The sequence below is a fragment of the Nipponia nippon genome, unplaced genomic scaffold (genome assembly GCF_047370975.1).
Source record: "Nipponia nippon isolate SJK-2023a ecotype South Korea unplaced genomic scaffold, ASM4737097v1 scaffold_1, whole genome shotgun sequence".
Lineage (NCBI taxonomy): Eukaryota > Metazoa > Chordata > Aves > Pelecaniformes > Threskiornithidae > Nipponia > Nipponia nippon.
The window spans coordinates 36,457,307-36,477,135 of NW_028262290.1; the positions used below are offsets into that span (position 1 = coordinate 36,457,307).

The 19,829-nt window shown below is 42.6% G+C and overlaps 1 protein-coding gene across 4 annotated transcripts in view; it reads left to right on the forward strand.

The window, feature by feature from the left end:
- Nucleotides 1-1,310: 1,310 nt before the first annotated feature.
- Nucleotides 1,311-19,829, forward strand: part of NCOA2 (nuclear receptor coactivator 2) — a 198,014-nt gene continuing 179,495 nt past the window's right edge. For 3 of the 4 annotated variants that reach the window (XM_087751711.1, XM_087751680.1, XM_087751688.1), the window contains exons 1-2: nucleotides 1,324-1,442; nucleotides 11,313-11,392. The gene's annotated coding sequence lies outside the window, so the exon portion shown is untranslated. Of the gene's footprint in view, nucleotides 1,443-11,312; nucleotides 11,393-19,829 lie in introns of all 4 variants that reach the window. The other variant, XM_087751698.1, reaches the window with a different exon arrangement.

A 19,829-nucleotide genomic window follows, 5' to 3' on the forward strand; every position in this document is an offset into this window, starting at 1 on the left:
CAAACTACAATCCTTCCACCTCCATTTCCTAATGGGACTAAGTTCAAGTAGATCTCTGATGGCCATCCCTCCCATACCCGAGTGCTTTCTCCAGAAGAGGGAAATATGACAAGTTTTCAGTGACTTGGTTGCAAAGACTTTTTTTAACATGGGGGAGGAGAGCGGGAAAGACAGTTTTACTTTAATTTGTTTGGAGAAACAATTGAACTATTTTTTCCTAATGAAAGAAAAAAAAAGCTTAAAAAAAATTGAGTCAGACACAAGTATGGGAAATTGTATGCAGCACAGTAGGGCAAAATGTAACCATCTGAAAAATAAGGGTTATGATCAAAAAAGTACTGGACGAGGCTAACTGCAGGCAGAGTTAGCCATACCACCAGTACCAATGTATAATCTGTGGATAGCTGCAGAAAAACTTGGGGCTGCACACCCATGTGAGACAATGTCAAAAATAACAATAGTTACAGTGTGTAGAGAATAGCTCGCCATTATCGACACATGTGAAAATGTAAAGCTTTTCTTTTAAGACAGAATTTCTGCGTTGTGGATTGCTTCTTGAACTAAAAAGCAATGTTTAACAATCACCCTCCAGCCCTTAATAATTTTTAACTCACGCATTCACTCCTCCAACCTAAGAAAAGCCTGCACCTTCATCCCCTCGCTCTTGCGAGAGCGATACAGTTGATGCTGTGTATTTGTGACACAATTTTCAGCGTGTTTTCGTTTCTTTTTTTTTTTTTTTTTTTTTTTTCTCCCCGGGGGCAAAGAAAGGAAATAAGACTGTTGCCCCGTCCCCCTGTTTTTGTGAATACGGGCCACCGAAAGCCTCGTCAGGGCTGGTTGCTCCGGTCCGCTTGAGAGCGAGGTTCCTCCGAGGGCGGACGGCGAAGGGCCACATTTAAAGTCTCGCCCTCCGAGGGCGAAGGACTTTTTTTTTTTTTTTTTTTCCCTCCCCTCCCTTCCCCTTCCCCTTTCTCCCCGGTTCGGGTGCCGAGGAGGAGGCTCCCGGCAGCGCTGCGCAGGGCTGGGAGCGAGCGGGGCGGCTGCCATTGTCCCTGCGGGCGGGGAGCGGGGCAGCTCCGCGCTCCGCCGGGCGGCATCAGCGAGGGGCGGCGGCGCCCCGGGCCGCGCCGCGGTGCCGCCCGCCCGCCCCGGCCCGGCCTCCCCCAGCGCGGGGCCCGGCCGCTGCCGCCGTGCCCGGGGGCAGGGGGGAGTGACTTGTGCCTCCCCCCGCCTCCTCCCCGTCCGGCCCTCCGCTGGGTAGAAGGAGGGGAGGAGGAGGAGGAGGAGGAGGGCGAGTGGTGGGAGGGTCTCCATTGAAATAAACAAGCAGGCAGTTATTAAAACGGGAACATGGCGGCCGCAGCCCCAGCTTCAGCTTCATCTTACAAAGCGAAGGTCAGCGCCGGCGGCAGCCGCGGCGGGAGACGGCACTGACCCCGGTAACGGCTCCCGCACGCCCCCTCGGCCCCGGCGCGGCGGGGGGTGTGCCCGAGCCCCCCGCGCCTCCCCGGCCGCCTTGTGTAACGCCGGGGGGACGCCCGGGGCCGCGCCGGTGCGCGGAGGGGCGGCGTTGGCGGGCGGCACCGCGGCCGCGGCGAGGCGGCTTCCCCGGCGGCGGCGGGGAGCGGGGCGGGGGCCGCGGCCCCTCCGCGGGGAGCCGGGGGCAGGGGACCGCGGGGCCGCCCCTCACCGGGGCATCGTGCTCGCAGCCCCGGGGCGGGGGGTCGTGGGTTTACTTCCCCGGGACGTCCCCCGTTTCGGCGGAGCGGGGCGAGGGTGGGGGGGATAGGGCACTCCACCCTGCCGGGCCGGGGGGGGCTGGTTTCCTGCTCCCAGGCCAGGCGGAGGTCGGGTGCCGCCTCTCCGCGCCCCTGGCTGCGGGCGGCAGGGGGAGAAAGTGCGAGGAGCCGGGGAGGCGAGGGGTGCTGCGGCTGGTCCGGGGGGCGGGGGCTGCCCTGCCCGCGCGGGGCCAGGATGGGGCAGCTGGGGCGCGGGGGGCGATTTTCAAGGGGTTGTTCGGGACGTTCCCCCCCTTGCCCCCGAGTCCGCACCGACATGGAAACTTGGAGGGAGGGTCTCTCCCCGGTGACAAAAGGGGTGATTTGGGGAGCAGGGCGGTGTTCGCCCCCTCCCCTTCCCCGGCTGACAACGACTTGGTGCGCAAGGTTGCGGGCCGCTCCGTTTTCCCTCCGCGGGGCCGAGCCGGCGGCCCCCTCCCCGCGCCGGGCAGGGGCCGCGACGCCCGCTGCCCTCTCCCCTTCCCCCTGCGCCGGGGCCGGGGCGCCCCGCCGCCGCTCCGCGCCCGCAGGAGACGCGCGGGGAAGGAGGGGGCAAAGCGGGCAACTTCTCTAACTTTCTGCGCGGGGGTTGCGCCTGCGTGTGCGCGCCGCGCAGCGCCGAGCCGAGCCGTGGGGGCGGGCGGCGGGGCGCCGCAGCCGCGCAGGCAGGCCGCGGTGGCACAGCTGCGTGCGAGCGCAGCCCGGGGCGGCCCGGCCGCCGCCTCCCCGCGGCCCGGGGAGGGGTGGGGGCCCGGCCGCCGCAGTGCCGTGTGTCTGCGTGTGTGTGCGCGGGGCGGGGAGCGGCGGCAGGAGGAGGAGGAGGAGGAGGAGGAGGGGATGGCAGCCGGCTGGGCGCGGGGTCCCTGGGCGGGTGCTGCTGGCGGGGCGGGCGGCGCCGCTCGCTCCTGCTTCCCCGCCGCGGGCGGCGGCCGCGGGGCTGCGCGCAAGGGGGAGGCGGCGGCGGCGGCGGGCGGGCGGGCAGCTCCGGGCAGCCCCCGCCGGGAGCGGGCCCCCGGGCGCCTGGGGCGATGCCCCCCGCCTGCGCGGAGGACGGGTGCGCAGGCCCTCCCCGCCTCCGCGGGGGGCGGTGTGTGCGCCGCGGGGACCGCGCCGCGGCCGCGCTGCTCGGGGGCTCCTGGGCGAGGTGAAACAGGAGCCTCCTCCCTCTCCCGCGCTGCCCCTCGCTCCGTCGCCTCCGCTTGGGCCTGAGCGTTTACCCCCAGCCCGGGAATCACATGGTTCTCCGTCCAGAGAGGGGCGTTCAGGCCGTGCAGTTTGTCTGCAGGAAAGCTGCCCGAGAGCCTGGCAAAAAAGATTGGGGAGGGGGAGGGGGGGAGAGAGGGAGGGAGGGGAAAAAAAAATGGCAAGGAGGCTGCTGGTAATCACCGGGAAATAATATCTGAATCTTAGTTTGTGTTAGCCTCTCTACTTCTGTCCCAAGTGTGCGTATGTGGGAGCCCACTGTCTAAATGCACTTGTAATTTAGCCAGGAAAGTCTCCTTGTAAAAGGAGAACAGCCTGCTTCTTCAGTAGTAATCAATTGGTTTTGTATTTCTTTTTTTTTTTTTTTTTTCCTTTCCCTTTTCAGAGTAGTAGGAAGCAGGTGAATAGGCTTTAGAACTGAACTGGCAATATTTTTATGGTATTTAAGTATAGTTTGAACTAAGCATATAGCGTCTGGCTATGACAGTTACAGCAGAGCTCTATTGCCGCTGTAAATAAGTAAGCAGTTTAAGACTGCCAGTCTTTTTACTTAAAGCATTTTTTTTGTTCTTAGTTTGCTGCCATTGTGGCTGAAGGCAGTCATTTGTTTTTTATCCCTTTGGGTTTTTATGTACTGAACTATAAAATCAACTCTAGCCAGTTAATTTCCTGGCTTTTTACAACCCGATAGTGGCATTGGGCCACCTCGTGGGCTCCTCTCGTGGGGGAATCCTCTGCCAGTGCGTAAAGGGAGGGAGCTGCTGGTCCACCCTGTTGGATGCTCTCAGAGAAATGACAGTGTTGCACACCATCGTTAACATCATACTGAAACTATTATTCCCCAAAGCAGGGCCCTTGTTTGCTTACATGCAGCTTAAGACCACTGTGAATGGAAACCGGTCGTTTTATCGCAGTTGGTGTAGGCACTGCACCTCCTACGTAGTTTTCAGGACGCTTGCTTGTTTACGTCAGCGGTGGTGTCACAAATAGGATATACCAGGCTTGTGCATATTTGCACGTACAGATGTGTACGCAGGCACGTATGGACGCTCGTGCATTTGTGTCCCTTATTTTGGCATTTGCGATACAACTACTTGGGGACTGGAACATAGAAGTCAGCTCCACTGTGTCACATGAGATAAAGAAAGATGTAAACTTTCCCCGAATGGTTAATCCTGAAGTTTGAGAAGTGCTGTGATAAGCTTAATGTTCATAGCCAGTCTTGGTCATCTATGGTCTCGAACAAAATACTTTGTCATGGACTCAACCCTCAGAAATATCGAGAACAACTTTAAAAAGAAAGGTTGATCTTTTTAACATCCTGCAAATATTTGATGAATCACGTAATTTTTAATATGCTTGTATCTCGTTTTGGTGAGCATTATGCAATAAATGCCTGACAAAGGTGGTGTAAGCATCTCATTTTTTTCAGTCACCATACTCTTTAAAATTTCACATAAAAACTGAAGATTTCTTAACTCTGTATTTTCTCAAGCTTGTGGCCTTTGCTAGGGAGAGGATCCCTGTGTGACATCCTTCATCAGTATCTCTGCAATGCCTGAAGACACTTCTTTTAGTAAATCTGTAAATCTCCTTGTGTTCCTTGTTGTGCATCCTGGTGGTGTCGGTGCTAAATTTGAAACTTGAGACGTTTAAGGACGGAATACTTTATTGCTATCAAGAATGATACTTTTGGAATAAGACAGTTCAGTTTAAGTTTTTAAACTGGAACTACATTATTTGCGATAGAAAACAGTCAAAAGATTATGCCTGGTGGAAAAATGAGAAAGTACTAGGGATTTACTCACATATAGTGTAGTGTATTGCGTTAAACTGAAGCTCTGAAGTCAAAATTAATTATTTAAGAATAATGTTTGTGTTTTTATACTCATTTAGAATGTAGCTTGCTCACTGTAAGGCTGAAAGGCTCTGTCGAAAGAGGCATGTAAGCAGTCTGTAGTGTTGATGTTCCCAACTTTTCCCTCCACCTTCAAAAAAACAAAACCCAGTAAGAGCTAGTCCATCTGCAGGGAGCCCAGGTTTTGCGGCAGGAAGAACAAAGTCGGTGAGCGAGCCAGCTGCTGCTGCAGTGCCCACTGTCTTCTGCTCCTTGCCTTTGTTGCCGATGTCACTGTCTCATTGGCAAAACCTGGGCTTCTGCGCTCAGGCCGAGTTTCTCTAGCACCTTACACCAGAACTGCAGAAATTGCAGAGGCTTATGAGGTCTAAGCCTTGAGGATGCTGTCAGTTCACGTAAAAGAAAAAGCCGAACTAAAGACTGGTACCAAATTCAAGTATAAACGTAACTCTCTTTGTCTGCTGAATGCTGATAGATTGTGCCTTGGAGAGAGGGAACACTGAAACTGTTCTTGCCACGTTCATTTTTTGTCCGTTTGCTATGGTTGTCCTCGCTAAACAATGCAGTTCGTATGCAAGTAGGTATAAAGTATTAAAAAAAATTCCACACATTTCTTCACTGTTCTTATAGATGTTAAAATGCTCAGAATTCATTTATTTCTATGTTTGGCTTTGGAGGTCAAAGGTTAGATGTGGTGTTACAGTATATACTCTTCTGTGTGAAACAACATTTTAAATTAAGAACAGAGTAACACTGATATTTACTTCATAGAAGGTGTATTACAGCATCCATTCATCCACCCATTTTCTACTATTAGTTAATTTAGTTACAGATGGCTACTCTGGCAGGATCTCTTCTTTATATTTTTAAATGAGATGAAGTTCACTGCACTACTTTATTTTTGTTAGTTGTTAAAACATTCTCATGCTCCTGGCGGCAGATAATGACGAGTCCTTCAATGTAATGCTGGGAGCAAGGGAGGCGGGGAGGGAGAGGGGGGGAAAAAAACCCTCCTGAGCATATGGAGACATCCAGAAAAAGATGTGCATCGTCAGCTGTGATTCCATTGTGTGCTTGCAGACGGGATCAGAGCTCTTCTTCTCTTGGGAATTTAAACCCTACAGAAGTATTCTTCGGCTTTTACCCGTCAGGATAATCGAGCTTAGATAAGATATATTTCACATATTTATTACAGATAATATTTTGATAATATTTTAAGATTTCAGGGAATAAATACAGTTGCCAGGAGTCCTGCTCTGTGTTGGAATAACATTTTGAGGAGAGGCATACATATTGGTGCAATGGCAACTTTGAGTAGTAGTTATTATAATTTGTAATATTACATCAGTGGTTACATATTACTAAGGCATCTTACCAGTTCTATGGTTAGTAGTTTGTCAGCAGTATTTACATTATGCAAACACTCCCTATTTTTAATGATTCAGTAGCTTAGCCTTTTCAAAACATAACAAGTAGAAATGTGACATGAAAAATGGCAGCTTGTATAGTTTAATCAATTTAGGATACAGAATAAAAAAAAAACTGGCGAATTTTTTAAACAGGGTTTTAAAACAAAGCTATTTTGTCAGTGTTGTGAGTATTCAGAAATAGTATTTACATGATGAAAAAACTGAGTGGAAGAAATTAATTTTCTTTTATTCAGTCCTGCATTTACCTATTACCTAGAGCAGTGTTTCCTCTCCTGAGCATTTGGAATACTTCTGCTGATTTTATACAATTATTCTGAGCTGATGAATAGTTTGAAAAATAGATCTTGAACGTGGTGGATTTACTGCATTGCATTTTGTTACTGTTTATGATTTTTCAATCTTGTTCTATGGAAATTGCACGTTATTCAAGTTAAAGACTAATGGAAATTTTACTTAAGAGTTTTATGGAAATAAACCAGGCACAATTCCTATGGAAAGTGTATGGTCACTGGGGTGCTTGGCATTTTGAAGTTTGAAATTAGTTCATTAATTTAAATGTCTGAAGCTATACAACAACATATTAACAATACACACATTTTTTTCTTCTGCAGCTGCATCATTATACCATTCCAAGTCTTGCATTTCCTTAAATGGCTTCCATAACAATCTCCCATTAATACAGTTGCTGGCAGATATTATTCTTGCTTTGCTCTCATTTTAGCAGTTACAACTGATAGTAAATTTCACTCTTTCTGTGAGCGTGCTCCCATTACTTAGATATTCAGAAGCCTCTTTGTAATGTGCATTTGCTTTTTGCAGCTAAGATGCAATGCCCTCTGTAAAGCCTAATTACATTTTTCTGTTTGTTTTTGAACTTCAAGAAGTTGCTTGCTGTTTGGAAAGGATAACTGTATTTTGCTAAAACAGTCCACATTATATGGAAACCATTAATGTATTAATGAAAGGGCAGAGAACACTGAATTTGTTGATTTATCCATAAATCTTAGGTAGTATGGATCACATGAGCTTCTATGGGGGGGGGGATCGTGGGACATAGTGAGAACATATATCTGATGTAGTGATGACTGAGAGTTGCTGTTTTGATGCTTTTTTAGTGAGCTATGTAAGACATATTGTTGCTCTTTGGTAGGATTTATAGTGGGCATATCACAATTGGCTGCTTTATTGGGTGCCTCAGTGGAAAAGTCTGGGATTGAAGAATGGGCATGGAAAGTGAAATAACATTTTACTTGTTAGGTCAGAATTATTATGGAATTTCACTCTTACTCTGCCCATGCTGTAATTCATCTGTGTGTGAACGGATTTAGTTTTTCATTGCTGTCAGTATTGATCCCTAATGAGCCTTGCCCATGGATTTTGAAGAAAATCACTCCAATTAAAAACAATGCAGTATGTCACCTATTTGTACCTCACAGATTATGTAGGAGGTACTAAATTGCATTTAAAAAGAAAACTTTATGAGGATGGAGGAAAGTCTGCCTATGAATAAATTTGATAGTATATACTGACACTTTTACTACAGGTATTTTTAAGAACTTACAAGTTCATCATATGCCTGTGTGATGGAATCAAATTAAAAAACAGTCAAACAAAAAAAATCAAAACAAAACAACCCCCCAAAAAGCTAAACAACAACTCAAACCCCAAAGTCGTATGTTTTAATACTTGTGCAAGTAAGAATTCAGATGTCACCTGGTCTACGGTGGAGATTACTTTTCTTCATGCTTCTTCTACCATGCTTTGAGTTCACAAGGTAGCTCTTCAGTCCTTATTCTTTACTATTTCAAAATTAGTGTCCGGACTTGCTGACCAACCACTTGTTTTATTCTCAGAAATAAATGTGATTATTGTAAACTAATTTCACTTGCTACCCTTACACAAATTTATACCTGGTCTCCAGAGATATAAGCAATGTCCTCCTCCTTTTCTATCAGTTTCCTAAAATAGATTCTTTGTGGAGGAAGATTACGAGTGTATACAGATAAATACATTATTTATTGTAGCAGATTTCAATTACATTCTCAAGGAGAAAAGCTCTTATTCAAGTCTAAATCTTCATATTTTTTCCAAAATGAAAATTTACAACCAGAAATATACTATTTTATTTCAGTGTGGCCAGAATACTTGTTGCCTTCATCTTAAAAGAAAAAGTCAACCAGTTGATACTTTACTGGCTATAAAATGTAGGTCTAATAACATAGTTGAAAGCTGCTTTTTTTTTTTTTTTAATTGCTTTCCAATTTGTGTTGGCATTTGCAGTGCAAACATACTTTTGCTTGCTTTGCTGTTTTTTTTTTAAGGATCATGGCTTACTTTGACACAAAGATACTGAATTTTTAATGAGGCCTCAAACTATTTTCTTGCTACAGTTCTGTGTGAAATTCGTGTTAACTGCACAATGGTGCGATCATTTGCGGCACCTTTTCTTCTTACTATAAGAATGAGGGAACCTGAAGACCGTATGCAGATGAAAAAATAAGTTCACTAAGCTTGCACGCTGTAGGTGATGGTCTCTTCTAAGTATGTCTGAAAGTGGTAGTCGTTCCCTCCCTTTTGTCTAAACCATAGTTTGTAGAGTTGATATTGTGTGTTTTGTTCACAACTTACAGTTTTTATGGGGTGAGAAGGTAACACATCTTGGGTACGTGGAATATAGATGTCCCTTTGCACTGGAAAAGAAAGAAATGACTGTGCATGAATGGAAAATAAAGACGTAAAGCGGTCTGAACTCAGAGGACGGTGTGGTGTTCTGGGCCCTATCAGTTGCGTTTAACTATTATGTTGACCTTTAAAAACTTTTCTTTTACCCTTTGGGGGAGGGAGGATTGAATGGTGATGTTGGAAAATGGCAGGTGTGGAGAACGATGTCTGTGCTGTATTCTTTTTTTATATCGCAGCTAATGCTGATAATTGTGTACTGTTTGAGGCAGAGACCCGTTCTTCATGTAGGCCTTTGTGAGGCCTACCTACAGGCCTTTGAGCACCACCATTAACAGCATTATGTTCCTGTGAAAGCTGGCTTTATGCAAGAGTGGTTTCTCTTGAGTTTTGAGGAGCATCCCAGGAACCTCCTGATTCTTGTGGGAATTTGCATGGGAATAGGTACTAGCATTGCCTTTTGTTGCAGTGTTAGTTTTCCTTTATTTCAAGCTTCAGAAAGGGTTTGAGAAGGGAAGGCAAGGACTAATAGGTAGTTTCACTGTCCCTCACTTCATGTTCTTCGCTTTTCTTCACTGATAGTCTAGTTTAGTTAGAGGAATAAATCTGGAAAATACCAGGTTGGGTACGTAAGCTTGTCACTAGTTGCTGTGTAATTCAAGACTTTTACTTGGGAAGAAAGATCTCCTTAGTATTTTGAAGGTCATGCTTCTGCTGTGAAACTATCATGTATTGTCTTGGTTTTCAGACAGTATTTTTAAATGTTTTATTGAATAGAAGAAATGAAAATCAGCAAAGCTTGTACTTTCCATCGTCACTATGCAGAGCCCTGTGGGCTGCAGCGTAACGGTCAGGAGCCACGTTACTCATGTGCAGACTCTTCGAGCTGCAGTGCTGGAGGCCGCATAGATCAGGAGGTGGGACCCAAAATAAATCAGCGGTAGGAAAATACCAGTGAGCAGCCACTCTAGTTGTCAAGAAACAAAATGGCAGTAGTCATTCTCATTTTGCTGGCATGCAGCAGCTGAAAGACAGGAGCTGAGTGGGAAGCATTTCTGTCTACACAGGCACTCTCGTCATTATGGCTCCCCTGTAGAAAAGGGCTCCCCACCATGGGCTGGGGCTTCAGCCTGCATCTGCGGGTGAGGCAGCGGCTTCCCTTCGGCATGTCTCTCTGAACTGCAGGTGTCTAACAGACACTGTAAATCTCACTAAATCACCAAAACATCTAGTAGTGTTTTACTTAAAATTTTATTCTAAGACAAGGTGATGTTTTCTGTCAGTGAGGACCCACTCGAAGCCCATGTTTGTGATCTCTAGAGCTTGTGTGCTTTTTGGGCATTCCTGAGGAAATAATGTATTCCTATCTTCTGTGTATATATTTTATATAAGAATACTTCTTTGTTAGTGGTGCCCCTGAATAGCCTGTTACTGTAGTGGTATCCTGCCTGTGATTGAAAATACTTAGGCAGAGTTTGTTTGAAGAAGGTTTCTGTGAGATGGCAGAAACGACAGAAAGAATTGCGTTGTTTCTAAATTCCATTTCTCTTGAGGCATAATTAGTGTGCTTTTTTTTTTCTGTTGATGACTCTTGTAGTGTATCTTTAATTTTCTTTATGTTCTACCTTTTTGTTTGTCAGAATAAAAACATAGAAAACTCTTCTTTGGTAGCTTGCTTGGATACATTTGACATAAACTACTGTTTGACCTACAAACAGAAATGCAGGTATAATATTTATGTGGGTAGTGGCATGCTCCTCTTCCCTGAAGAAATGTGTGTTGCTGTGCAATGTATGTCCTCTGCTCTACTGGACTCTTAAGCTCTATACTAATGAAGAGCTTTCAATTTATTTGTCCACTGGTAATCGTCACTCGAGTCAGGAGTGTTGTAAGTGGAGATTCAGAGAAGAAACATGCTTCTGTACATACAACTTTTAATAATGGTTGAAAGACATTTTATAAGAACATCAGTTTCTCCTTTTTAGAGATTTGAAACTAACGTGTTATAAAGTCAACCAGCCAAGCAGTCAACCAAAAAAGGAACCAACCACTTTCACAGAGGGTTCCCACAGATTCTTTTGTGAAAATAAAGGCTGTGTACGGTGTAAGTTAATGTAAACATCTTAGTTGCTATCACTGTGTATTTGCAGTAGGCAGCAGGTAGAGAGGAAGTTGTGTGCCTGGAGTGATTGCGCAACTAGAAGGGGGTGGTAGTTATGTCTGGAAAAGCAGATAATGCTCTGCAAAGTTTATGTTTCCCTCATTGTGTTATGCTTAAAAATGCGATGTGCTAAGCATCTTATTTTTCTATGCCTGTCTCCAAAAAAAAGGCTAATATTTTTCTCTCAATTTTGTTCCTAGCACGCTTGAGATGTATCTGAGTAGTGAGGCCCGCTGCATGCACAGCCCGTAGAAATCATTGCCTGCCTCGCTGAGTCTTGGTGAGTTGTCTATATCCTATTGTGTTTAATTGGACTGTGTTACAGTTTTATCTTCTTCACTGGGGAATTTGGTGTGAGATGCCATAAATTGCTTGTGCGGATACAGCAGAACAAGCCTTGGTTTTAAGTAATGTATGATATTATACAGTGAGTCAAAATACAAACATTTTAGAGACTTTCAAAAATAATGCCCAGACTAGTTATGGAAGCAGGGACCTTGCTTTAGTGCCAGGACCAGGAATGGGACTCTCTGCTGAGAAGGGCTGAAGGGATCAGCATGTGATATTCTTTCACGTTAAGTTTGTTTGATATTTTATACTGTAACTAAGGAATTGACATTTTTTCAAATGTGCTGATTATGGTCTGTCGTATGGCAAAGGTTGAGTATGAAATAATACAAGCTTTTCCATCCAACTATCTGCACTAATAAATTACTTAAATTGAGGGTTGAAATTGGTATAATGACACTGATGACTTAAAATCCTTGTTGCTCAAGAATTACTGTCTGATGACTCCATCAGGCAGTGCTGTGCCTGTTTAACTCTGCTCACAAGAGGGGATAATACCGCTGAGAATTAGAAAAAGGGACCCCTGCGGATTGTTTAAATGCAGACTAATAATAGTTTGGTAGTGCAGTGCAAGAAAGTAGAATATAAATGCTGTGTTTTTATTTTAGGTATGTTTAATATATCAATATACTCACTTGGTCTAAATCTTTTACAAATATGTGTTTGAGATTTTATGTGAGAACCTTTTCAGGGTACTCATGAATAAATGTTGTCTTTTAACATGTGGAGTGACTTATTAAGGTCAGAAATATGTGTTTTTGAGGCTTGCGTGCTAAATATAGAGGTGGGAAATGAGCCCACTGAAAAGGTTTTTAGTTGTTTGGGGGATAACTGTTTATAAAATGCCAACCGTTTATGGGTAAAATTATGTATGTCCACATCAAGTATCATTTCCCCTTTTGTTAATTATGTTGAGCAATTTTTGCAAACTAATAATGCTTTTCTTTAAACTTACTGAATTTTCTAGCATCAGTGAATGAAAACAGATTAAGAAGCTTTCCACTGCTGCTGTTTTTTTCTGCCTTTTCCCTTTGCTGTACTGATAAAACAACTTGTAGTTCATTGCGTTTGGTGAAGTTTATAATACTGGTTAATAGTTTGTTTATGTATTATATTAACTTGAAAATGCTCAGCCACATAGATGTTATTACTTATTTACACTTATTACTTATACTATGTTACTTATTATTTATTTACACTACTTATTTGGGGTTTGTGATTATCATAATGTGCACGTGCAGGTCTTCTCAATAATAAGCTGCTTTTGTGATCATTTAAGCAAAAAAAGGAAATCGTAAGAATCCAAAATATTTTTTTTTCTAGTCACTGCCAGAATTCTCCAAAGTGAACATGAAATTTTGTTGTCAAGTTGATAGTATGTTTTCAGTTGTCTCAATTGTAATTTTCCATTAAAAAAGGAATGCATTAGGTAAAGGCTGGGAAAGGTAAATATTCAAATAAAAGCAATTTGCATATAATTGTTTTTTTTCCTAATTAATGTATGTGGGGAAAAAAAACCAACCCTTCTCTGTTGCTTAGTGTTGCTACATTCTGCACCAACATTATAAATTTGGTTGTTAGTGTGCCAGAAAGTAAACTAGTACCTTTACAGATGCTGACTAAAACATAGTTGCTGTGTTTGAGAAGTTCAAGACCTTTAATAAGAGCAAATAAGAGAGAAATGTTTGTATATGAAGTCTACGGTGATGACAGGGAGGAAGAAACCACTGTAAAAAATGAATGTCGTGAAAGGATTTAGAGGGCAAGGATGAAGTAGAGAGGTAGTTCTCCACTCAAAATATCCTTTTGCTCTAAAGTGGGTAGTTACCCATGTGTTCATGTGATAGTTCAGCAAAAGTAAGTTGCATAAGACAAAGAATAGTTTCAAATTTTGGTTCCTTTGAATCCTTGGAAATTCTTCCATTGATTTCTGAATGTCCAGGATTTCAGTCCTATCTTTGACATACTCAGATGTTCACCTTTTCCATCACAAGATCAGAGAGGTGTAGCTGTTTATTTTAACCAGTATAGCCATCTGAAATTATACTAGCATCTGAAGGATATATCAGCTGGAGTTTCATTTAAGAAATCCTGGCCTTGGCTTTTGACTGGAATTGCTTGTGGAATAGGTGTTGGGTTTGACTGTGTGTTGCAAGACTGTACCACCACTGTGACTGAAATTGTGCGTGTTCAGCCTGTCTACCACTGTATTAAGTTTTTTTGAAAGTGAAACTACTGCTCAATACTTACTGGATCTATTTTTATATGATATAACAGATAAGAGTGTGAATCTTGGACTGGTTAAATGGCTTTAGAATATGTGTGTATGGACTGATAAGAAATAATGTAAATGACAATTTGTGGCTGCTTCCTTGGAACGTTGTTAGTTGCAGTGGTGGGAAGTAGCTGCTGTATGCTACCAAAAACCCATGCAATTAGCATGGTGAGAAGTTTAGACTTTAAAAAAAAAAAAAAAAAGATAAAAATACTAGCTTTAGTTCCTAGTCTAAAAGTTTTCAGTCAGAACATTTGGGTTTTTTTCTGTTTCCTTTTCTTTTTCCATAAAATGGTTTGCTTGCTTTGTAAGGAACATTTCTCTGCACAAAAAGAACGTAGATTAGAGAAATCTCAGTTTTCTGTTGCTCTGGATCTGGAAAGTCTGTTTCAATCTAACTTTGTAGTGATTTCATTGGCGTTTGTGTTGTAGTTAGTGTCAAGTGTGATAGAGAATATTTGTGTGCCTGTTTGTTCTGAGTTATAGTACTCCTTATTGTTGTTTACAGCAGGAGTAGATAAAGAAAATTCTGACCGATGTCTCATTTTTGACTGTGTCTTCCTAATACATGTGTGTGTAAATGGAATGCTGTCGGAAAATAAAGTGCAATACTGAAAATAGAATGCCTTATATTGAAATGAGTTTTAAGAGCCTTCAGTATTAGTTAAAGGATGCAAGTGAGGAACCTACAGTAGGTTCCAAGTGTCAAATCTGAATGAGAGAGAGCTCATTTCTATCAGCATGCAAAGCCATGCTGGGATGGTGCCTACCTAGTGGCCTGGAGTGAGTTCAGAGCACCTTAATTCCCACAGGAGCTGTGTTTCTGGAATACCTGAAATAAAGTACAGGTATTGATGACAGGTGTGGATAGTCTTACTGAATCAGGTCATCTTAATTGCAGAGGGATCTGTGAGGGGTATTTAATCTGTGTCGAATTGGTTTGTGATAAATAAAGGGAATGTGTTCCCATTCCTAGACCTTGAAATTGGAGAGTTGTGTTTTGCATGAAATATGATCAGATTTTTCTGTTTTCAGTCCCTCCTGTTCAGTAGCAACATTAGTTAACATGAATTGCCTATAAAGATGCCTGTAAAAGTGTATGCTTGATTATAGTGAATTTAATGCAATGAGTGTTAAAATGATACTCCTAATCTGAGAGTGAAGTTCTGTGTGGGTGGTACAATGAGAACAAATGTATTGAGAAATGAGCATCTATTAAGATTTATGCAATTGCACCCCACAGATTTTGCCCCCCCCCCATGGAAATGGGAGCTTATGGAAATCTTTAGGTTTTATTTTGTGGAAAAGCTGAAATTTACACAAATGTAATATATTGCATTTCCTTTAAAACTGATGAAAATTGAGGGTATTGTAGAGAAATCTAATCATGCTTGCAACTAGCAGAACTAGATTTGTTAATAATGGAAGCAGTTTTAAAGTATTTTCATAGTTTTGAGGCCACAACACTGAAATTTATTCTAAATCTGCAGTAAACCATTCTTAAATATGTAAAACTCATTAATTACTGTGAATGGATTTAAATGGAGTGCTCTGTCAGTGAACTTTTTACGGATTTGATGGAACCAAACTTCCTATATATCCAGGACTGTTGAAAACACTTCCATTCAATTGATTGAAGCTTGCCTTTTGTGTGTAGCTATATCCTGGGAGATTATTTTAAACATTTCAGTTTCAGTGAGATAAATAAAAAATATTTAGGAAATGAGATTGCTAACTTGATTTTATTCACTTCTTAAATATTGGTTTTGACTTAGTAATGGGCTTTGCTAAGATTTTTTCATTTTTTACCTTGATAGAACCTTTTCATATGGGCAAAGGTATAGTATATAAGCATTTGCAGAAGAAATAGCTGTCATTATCATCCGTGGAAAATCAATATATATTTTAAATATAGATTGATGACATGGTACCACCAGTATTGGAGCCTGGGAATTCTAGAGGGGTCAAGAACAGGACAACGGAGCACTTGCATCATCAGAGAAGATGAGATGCATTTACTTGGGCAGATTTTCCTCTGGGCCTGTCTTTAGCCCCTGAATTGGGAAGAGTGAAATATTTACCCGGCTTGGCTCTTGACAGTAAATAGTATTAATTAAATACAGGGCTTGAAAATGACACTGGTATTTCAGATTAAGGGCAGTAGTTTTTGCCTTGGCTTTCTGGAAATTGAATTCCAGTAGTCTGTTTATTTGACAGCATTATAGTACAATAATTTGAGGTTCATGGATATTTCTGTACATTAAAGTGGGTGAATTTTTATAATGTCACAATACTGGGATGTTAGGCTCAGAAGACTTATGTGACTAGAATAGTAAGCAAATTTGCAGCTAGTTAATATAAAGTGTGGCACAGCGTGTCTCGTTTCCATCTGATTAATTTATATTAAGTGGATGGGCAAGAAATTACAGGTTTTCTTTTTAAAACGAACTTTGGATGTTGAAAAATTCAGACGAATGGTCTTAGATAAGTTGCAGATGTTAAGAAGTTAAGTATTATTGAAATACTTGGAAATATTGGTGAGTTTTACAATATCATTGTGAAGGGCTCTAACTATTCAAAAGGTCTTACAAAATCCTCCTCTAGTCATCTCACCACAAGCAAAAAGGCGTAGTGACACTCCAACATATACAATATCTGTCAGTGTGTAAATGTGTTGGTAAAGCTCTATGTACAATTGTGGCCATGATAAACAAAGAATATGCTCTGTTCTCCTGGTCTGACATCTCTGTTTTTATGGTCCAAATTCTTTCCTTCTTTCGTTATCAGTACTTTTGTTTCTTCAGTAATCCCAGTTCAATAAACTACAGCATTCTGTGTACACCAAACTCTGTATCTTTCAAGATGACAGCAACAGGCAATCTAGGAATACTTAAAATTAGAATTGAGAAAAGAATTAGTTTTATAGTAGGTATTGCAAGTCAGTTCATCCTTGAGGAGAACAGTAGTAGTGTCAGAGGGAGTTAAAATGTTTCCATTCATGTTTTTTCAGGGTGTTTTTCTTTTGGTTTTATTTGGATATTCTCACTTAAACTTTGAATCTTCATCCTTACAAGTAACACAAGGAATTGAAGATCCTTTTTTGTATTGTATTCCTTTGTCCTTCAATCTCTAGGTACCTGTTTTACAGCTATAAAAGAGTGAGATGTCTCCTGTATTTCTTTGTTCAGGTTGTCAGCTTGAAGCTCTACTCTGTGGTGCCACAGTTTAGTAGTATTTTAAAATGGGATAAAACCATCTACATTTCTCTACAAGTAGGTGGCCAACACATATGAAATTTCACTTGGGTTAATTTTTATGGCCTTTCAGTTTTCAGTTGTGGTTTTTTTGCTTGGCTTCTCTTCACAAATCCTGGTTAACTGTGTTTTTATTGCTCAGTCCTGCTGAACAGACTAATGTAAAACTTCTTCTGTCTGGAGTTACAGTATGTAACTTCCAGAATGTATCCTGCAGTGGAATAGGGTTTGTGTGCAGCTGATGGTACATGAAGCTTGCTGTGTGACTGCTGATGTTTAAAATATTCCTTGTCTCTGACTGTGATTATAGTCTTTCCTTCCTTATGAGCTCACTCTTTTGTTATTATCCAAGTTCTAGGCTCTTGATCAACACTGAAATATTTGAGGAATCAATACATGTGAATCTATTGTATAACACTATGGTTGCCACACTTAAAACATACTTGACATGAATCCACAGAAGCAAAAAACCCAAAACACCCCAAATTAGGCCGTTTTATATGAAATATCACATGCTATTCTGCCGCTATCACACCCCAAACACACTACCACTGCTACTGTACACCACAGGCTATGTACCACAACCTAAGGGGTTAAATCAATTTGTTCTGTTAATTTTCTGGTTTTGTTGGTTAGTGTCAAATAAGCTGTGTGTATAGCACATCTGATTCACAATAGTATGTGTTTATTTTTGCATATCAGCATGGAACCATGCATATGGTGCTCTGGTCCAGTTTTAGGTACTGTGGGCACTTCTTCAAAGGAAAAAAAAAGTATCAGCTTGCTGATGATGAACTTGATTCCAGTAACAGTAGTTATCAAAGTTGCCTCCTACTTAGTCTTCCTCCTATTTGCTTCATCACTCCATTTCTGAGCTATTTCCTTCCGCCCCCAGCTTCCAGGAGAAGTGTTTCGTGTGTTGTGGCCTTCTGATACAATCTGATAAAGCTTTGGGATAGTCCATCCTCCTCCACCTTTGCCATCAGTCAAAGCACTCAGGCAGCAACATAGGAGGAGCGATGTTTTGGGTCAGAACAGCTTGATCCATGGTTGTGAGATTCACTAATAAGGGTTGGACATATTTGTGCGTATGTGTGTATTTTGAGGGGGAATTACTTAACTGAAATTGTATTTTTGGCTAGCTTGAAGCTATTAATGAGTTGGCTTGAATTTCATAAGTAGCTTTGTTAAGGAAGGGGAAAAATTTCCTGCTAATGAGATATGCTGTAAGGGCTCACTTAGGAAATTCTGAAATTAAAAGTTCTGGATTTCGAAGCTAGATTGACGGGAAGAGTGTAATGGTGTATAAGCCACAGGGAAACAGCCTGGCTACGGGTTACGGCTCTGAGTGAGGAGCTGCTGCGGGTGTGCGAGGTGAGGGCTTTTGCTGGGCTATGGTTTCAGTGGCACAGCCTGTGCCCTGGGTAGAGGGACAGCTCGTGACAGCTCGGATAGCTTGTCTGCTTCCCAGTGTCTGGTCTCGTTCCCCGGCCGCTGCAGTTTACCTGCTGCTCCTGAGTCCAGGGTCTCTCCCCATTGCACCAGGCTGGGGACGGGCAGGTTGCCGGTGTTTTACAGCTGTGGCAGAGAGTGGCTCCCAACATCACCCGCTTCACCTGGGATGGCTGCAGGGGCTGGGGAGCCCTTTCCTGTGCTCACATGGGCACCAGCACGCAGGGAAATGGGTGGTACGCCTGTCTGCGGTTGCCGAAGAGGCAGGAAGGCAGACAGCTGCATGCTGCCTCCTGAACATCAGACATGGGTGCAACAAGATGGAGGAGGGAGTCACGATGCTCCTGATTTGGAGCAGAGGTTTGCATTTGGGTCTTCTGCCTCTTAGGAGATTGCTGCTGTCTCTGGGCCGCTGAATGTTTTTGAGCAGAGCCTTTGTCAGAGAACTGAATTTCCTATGTTGGTGGCGAGTGCCCTGTCTGTTGTGTGTGCCCCACAGTAAAGGACAGTAGTTTCTTTACTGGCCTACTTTTATAGATCTGCTACCTATAAGGTTGTTGTCTCAGACAAGGTACTGCAAAGAAAGCTAAGGTGTACATTCATAGATATATTTAGCAATTAAATCCCCTTGTGGATGCTCTTAATGCTTTGAGATAGCTTGCTTCATGTCAAAGTAGGGTAAGCTATCTGAAACAAGGGCATTTTTCCTGGTGAACTGAGAATTTGTGCAACTTGAAACAGTTTTAAAATACGTAATTTTTTTTTCCTGTTCAGTGGCTGAAATGAAAAATCCATTATAGGCACAGCTCTGTTCCTCGTATCAGAGGTATCATTGTCCATAATTAAATGGATACATTTGACTACAAAGGTATGATACAAATTAAAGTTTCACATGATTGCCACTGCATATGCCATCTTTCTTTCCAAATCCTTTGATAAGGTCAGTGTGAAGTATTTACCATGTAAAACTGATGAATTCTTGAAAACCTGAAAAGATCAAAATGAGACATATTTAGATCTTCCAGAGCAAATGAGAAGTAAAAAATGTGAACAGTATATAATGTGTCTGGCAAAGGTAGAAATAATCCCTTAAAAATTTAAAACTACTAATTAGTGAGTATTTTGTGTTATGGTGGGAAGGGCCGTATGCCATAACTTTTCTTGCTGTTGACGTGATTTGGGGACTGTTCTTACTGTTCTGATTTTGTGGAAATATCATTGTATAAGCATAGGGGTAACTTTTTCATAATGAGCTGTACTCTGTTCTGTTACGTTTGTGTAAATAATTTTTGCTCAAGTTGTATTGCAGAAGCTGAGAAAGGAAGACGGCAAGCCTGCCCTTAGAATTTCCTTGGGGGAGGAGGGACTTTTTTAGAAAGATGAGATTC